Here is a 6216-nt window from a genome sequence, read left to right on the forward strand (position 1 = left end):
AGGGTCTGATAAAGCTGAAATCAAGGTGATGGCTTCTGGTGTTCCCATCTAAAGGAAAGGTCTATTTCCACATTCAAAATTCAGTTGCCAGACTTCAGTCCCTATGACCAAGTGTTCCTCACTTTCTACACGGCTGCTCTTTAGTGGCTTCCCTCACATCAAGGAGGCCGTATGCATGAATCTTCTTGGGGCTCCTCCATAACACAGTAGCGACAGACTCTCCCCTCAACCAGTCCCTCTCACACTTTGGATCTCTTTGACTTTTACCTCCAGAGAGAGAAAATTCTTCTGTTATCCATAGCTCCTGCCCATCTGAATAACATCTTTGTTTTAAAATCAATTGATCGGTAATACTAATTACATACGCAAAGTCTCTAAGGGGCAAAAGTCATTGGGTCATCATTGAATTCTACCTACTACCCCATTCCTATTTTTTTAAATGTCTTTTTATTTTGAAATAATTTAGAACATTTATGTATGTGGGTAGTATATATGTACATGTTCATGTGTGGTGTGTGTGTGTGTGTACACATTAGTGCATGTGTGTGTGTGCACATGTATATGCTTGGGAACCAGTAGTTGATTTGAAATCAGGTGTTGTCCTCTACTGAGCTTCACCTTACTATTTAGGACAACCTCTTCACTGAACCCCATCCATGTGGCTAGGGTGGCTAGCTAGCTAGTGAGCTTCAGGGATCCTCTCCTCTCTGCCCCCTCAGCACTGGGGTTGCCATCTTTTATGTGAGTGGTAGAGTCCTGAACTCAGGTCCTCATGCTTTTTCAGCAGAAATTCGACCTACTGAATCATTCCTGTGGCCCCTAATTTATTATTATTTACAGAAAGCTGCAGTCCTCCCTCTGCATCTTGTTTGAGACAGACAGGGCCTCTTTTTTGCATCTGGGAACACTAGGGCGATTAGCTCATAATTCTGTGGATTCTCCCACCTCTGCCTTCCATCTTGTTGTGAGAACACTAGGATTACCACAGACACATGCTACCAAGTCCAGCATTTTAGGGTTCAGGTGATCAGAACACAGGTCCTCTTGTTTGTGTGGCGAGCATCTTAACCACTGAGACACGGCCCAGCCCTGTTTTTGTTTGTTTCAGTTCTTCGAATTGAACCAAAGATAATTTTGTTTTGCTTTTGAGGCGGCACCTTTATTAAGCAGCCAGGCTGTCCTGGAGCTCTGGCTCTCTAGTTTCAGTCTCTCAGCTTCTGTGATTACAGGTGTGTGTCACCACCCCTGGAGTCACCTTCTTCAGTAGTAATGTTTTACATAGTCACAGGACATTTGCATTGAGGGAGAGATACAGTCCCTGACAGTCTGTCAGGCCTCTCCAGTTTCTCCCCAGGGTCCCTTTCACAGCCTAACTCGCAGAGGAGCTTCGCACACTGCCTCCAGTTGTAGCCACTCCTTGTCCTTTAATTGGTGACAGTTCCTCTGGTTTTGATTCTGTTTTTTTTTTGTTTGTTTGTTTGTTTTGGTTTGGTTTTGATTGTTGCTTTGTTTTGTTTTGGTTTTTGTCTTTTACTGCATGAATACTTCAAAGAACACTAGCCACATATTATATAAACTTTTCCTGGGTTTAGGTTTCTCTGATGTTGCCTCATGATTAGGTTAAAGTTATTTTTAGCAAGAACAACACAAAAGGGAAATTGTTCTCTTCTCACAGAAAAGTCACAAGCCTGTGCCTTATTGTCAACTCCAAAATCCTAGTTAATGTGGGATTTCCAGAGTCTCTCAACCTTGGAATTACTATTATAGCCTTCGTAATTGACAGACATTTTCAAATTCGAATTTCCACTTCACTTATTTATTTTCCTATCACACCCCTTCTTTTGGCATTTATTTATTTATTTACTTATTTATTTATGTATTTATGTATTTTGGAATTGCACTATAAGGAAAAACTATCATTTCTCTTCATTTACTTATAATACCATTTATTTTTTTACCAGCACAACATTAGAGACTTTATTCTGTGGTCTTTATGAATTTCTATGAGTTCAAGGTTAACCTGGTCTACATAGTTCCAGCCCAGCCAAGGCTCCATAGTAAGACCCCCATCTCAAAAAAAAAAAAAAAAAAACCGATTATTTTATTTTATGTGTATGAGTGCTTTGCCTGTACAGCAGCAGTAATGTGTACCATATGCGTGCAGTGCCTGAAGAAAGCATTGCAGCTCCTAGAACTGAAGTTAGGGCTGGCTTCGAGTCTCCATGTACATGCTGGGAATCGGACCCAGGTTGTCTGCAAGAGCAGCAAGTACCTTTAGCCTCTGAGCCTTCTCTCCAGGCCATCTTATTTTTAAATGAGTTATTTATCTTTATTTTGTGTGTGTGTCTCAGTTATATATTATGTATTACCATCTGTGTGCAGGTGTCCATGGAAGCTAGTAGAAGGCATTGTGGCCCCCTGGAACTTGTGAGCCACCTGATGTGGGTGCTGAGAACCAAAACAAGGTGTTCTTAACTGCTGAGACATCTCTCCAGCCTGAAAGGAAACAGTTTGTCATTACCTGAAATATTGCATTTGCTTTTCTAAACCCAACTCCCTATATATAACTGTTATATCTATTTCTACTTTTTAAAAAAAGAACGAGATAAAGCAACATTTTCTTAAACCTAGGGGTGTTTGGGGGCTGCAAAAACGGAGGAATGAACACTACTCAGAAGGCGGAAAGCCTTTTTCTGGGGGTATTGATTTGTAAGTATACACACCGTAAGATGCGAGCTTTAGTTAGCAGGGGAGCATGTAGAATGCCTCAGCTAAGGAGAAACGGCTGTATTGAAGAGCTGTTGGACACACACTACTTGACTTTAATTGTGTGGAAGATGATTGGCCCCAATTGATTTCTGAAAGATTTGGAAACAAAAGAGTTCCCAGAAACCATGTACTGACTGGAGAGCCACAGAGCAGGACAGCGAGGAGAGTCCAACCTAAGTCAGCCTACGGCGTGTGTCTGCAAACGAAGAAGACACTTCAGTTAACATTTTTCCAATCTGCCTTCCAGCTTTATAAATAGATCAGATTGTTCAGAATAGTCTCCAATAAAACTTTAATTATTTTCTCCATAAACAGACTTTGTATCCTGTGTTCTTGGACTTAAGATTCTCATCATTTACATGTCAGAAGTTCTAGAAACTTAAATCTTAACATTAGCTCCAGCTTTTTTTTTATTGTTTTATCATAAAACTCCATATTTTCCTGGAAATTCCTTTCTCTCTCTCTCTCTCTCTCTCTCTTAGCTATTTAACCCAGGACTTTGTGCACGCTGGGCAAGCACCCTATCCCCAGCTCTTGACTTAGTGCCATAGGATTCATGTCTTAGTTGGGGTTTCTATTGTTGTGATAAAACACCATGACCAAAAGCAACCTGGGGAGGAAAGGGTTTGTTTGACTTACATATCCTGAGTCACAGACCACTAAGGGAAGCCTGGCAAAAACTCAAACAGAGGTGGGAACCTGGAGGCAGGAGCAGCTGTGGAGGCCCAAGGGTAGCACCACCCACAGCTGGGCTGGGCCCTTCCTCACCAATCATCGATCTAGCCCCGTCCCCATCCTATGGAGGCATTTTCTCAATTGTGGTTCTTCTCAAATGACTCTAGCTTGTGTCAAATTAACATAAAACTAGCCAGTACAGCCCCCTTGTGTGGCTTAGGCTGGCCTTGAGCTCCTGATCCTTGAACGTGCTGGGGTTACAGGTGCACCAGCACTTTTCACTGTCCCGAGTGTCTGAGGCTTCTGTAAAGGTGTGTGAAGTATAAGGTCTCTGGGATAATTTCTCAGTTCTCCCTAGGAAAGCAACAACCACAACATTCAAGGAAGTGAGCACGGCCGACTCCAATAAATAAATACTTATTTATTTACAAAAGCAGGGGGTGGGGTGGGTTTGAGCTGCTAGCTGATGTAGCTGACGCCTAGCTTGCCTGAGCTAATCCAGTGCTTCAGACTGGCATCCGAGGGAATCTGTGTCTAATCATTTATGGTTCCCTAACCTTAAGACCAATCTGGAAGGATGAACTGTTAGAACCAGGGGCTCCTGGAGCCACCGTCCGTCGGGGACCGCTCTGCCAAATGTTGGAACCCGCACTGCCAAAAGCTTGGGGGCCAAAACTGTTAGAACCCGCACTGCCCCAAGCTTTGGGGGCTAAATTGTTAGAGCCCGCACTGACTCAAGCTTTGGGGGCTAAATTGTCCCAGTTTGTACTGCTGCTCCGGTCCGCGGGGTGGACGCGAAGAATGGAGACCAGACAGAGTGTGATTCAGTTCCATTTATTCTCAAGTCTCTCTGCTCTCTTTCCAAGTTCCTTGTTCCTAGTCCAAGTCCCAAGTCTTGAGTTCCTAGTCCCTAGTTCCTAGTCCCTGGTGTCTCCAAGTTCCAAGTTTCCAGTCCCCTCTTCTATCTGCCTCTCGCCTTTTATAAGTCTCACTTCTTAAGTCACGCCTTTAAGTCTCATACACCCAAGGGAAAATCCTGGGTATATAAAGCAAGATGTTATCAGAGTGTGCTCAGCTGTTGTAGGCTGTTGAAAACAAGTCTCTTATCAGGGTATACGGCTCAAGATGTCGGCTCCCCACAACCGTCCTTGCAGCAGCTCTTCCCTTCCACAGATAACAGTAAAAACCCACAGAGACATCTAGCTGTAGAGAACACTTTCAGGTGCCAGGTTCTCCCACCCAGAGAAGTGAGTTACATCAGAACGGGTATTGGTGCCCATACACGCTACTACCCGCCTCTCTTTCTGTCTCTGACCCATGAGAATCTGAGAGCCCAACTACATGCTATGAGACCTCCCCCAAAATGTATAGAGACTCATGCTTCTGCCACATGGGCTCTCTGATTCTTTTCTTCAGAGACCTGCCATGCTTTCTGTCCCTGGCAGTGGGGCATGACCTCGTCTCAAAGTCCCTGATGTGCTGTTGTCTATCTGTCCATGGTACTAAATAAATCTTGTGGCCTCAAGAAAAAAATATCTCTGTCTCAATTATATCTAAGACCTTTTAAGGCCCAGTCACAAAGTCCTTTCATTCCCCAGATTCTATTCTCGATCCTGTTATCAGGACTTGGCATATGGAGGCCCTTCACCAGGAGGCCTCTTGCCTTCATTTCAGTCTTTCCAGGTCTCACACATCCTTTGGGGTCCTGCCATGTCTTTTCATGAAGCCCTTGTGGTAACTCCCACGAGTGTTCCTCTCCTTCGCCCCTCAGTCTTTCATGACTGTTACAAAGCCCTCAGTTTAATACCAAACTACTTTGGACTCATTCTAGACCATACTTGATTATGGCACAGCAAGACACCAACTCTTGCAGATCTCAGTCATTTGTTTTAGGCAAATCCTCCTTGGAAGGCAGGAGTCAACTGAGAGCTGCATATCTGTCCTGCAAAGATAACTTAACACGTGCCTTAGTGGCCTCCTCCTGCTCAGATCCGCATACTTAATTTTATGTTTATAATCCCAGATTTCTTACCTACAGATGCTTACAAAGCCATGTAGCTTCGGGATCTATGAAACTTGGATCTGCCCCTGGACTCACCACAAAGCCTGGCACAAAGCTTTTATTGCCAAAATCATCTGCCCTTCAACTCAATATCCCATACCCTCTCTCTTCTGCCCCACCAATCCACACGACCACAGTTGTGTGATTTGGTCAATAGGCTTCATTCTCTTATTCTGAGTTTGTTTAGGGCTGACACAGGACAAATGTGTAAGATATTTACAGTCCTACATCTCTCTCTTACTCAGAGAATTAAGTTAGTAAAAGGAGCCCCTTTCCAGTTCAGGGCTTCTCCTTCCCTCTTGCTGAAATCTATTCTCTCTTCAGCTTCCATTCTATGAAAGCCGTTTTCATTCTTCCACAATTTCATATATATATATATATATATATATATATATATATATATATATATATATATATCACCATATCCCTCCCCCTCATTCCTCTCTTTTCTTCCCCTCTCCTCATTCCGAACCCCTTCTTCACTACAAGTTCCCCTCCACTGTCATGTCTTTGTCTCTGCATACATGTGTGCACCCCACTACATTTAACTTAGTGCTGCTTGCCTGGACTTAGGTGAGGGTGTTTACTGAAACAAGGGGCAACTTACCAGTGGCTACACCCGTTAGAATTATTACTCTCCATTCCCAGCAACCACTAACTGCTTACAGCTCCTCGGGAAGGGGAGGGGCCTCACAAGCCCCTCCCTGACT

Source organism: Arvicanthis niloticus, chromosome 2, assembly GCF_011762505.2.
Source record: "Arvicanthis niloticus isolate mArvNil1 chromosome 2, mArvNil1.pat.X, whole genome shotgun sequence".
NCBI classification, from domain to species: Eukaryota; Metazoa; Chordata; class Mammalia; order Rodentia; family Muridae; genus Arvicanthis; species Arvicanthis niloticus.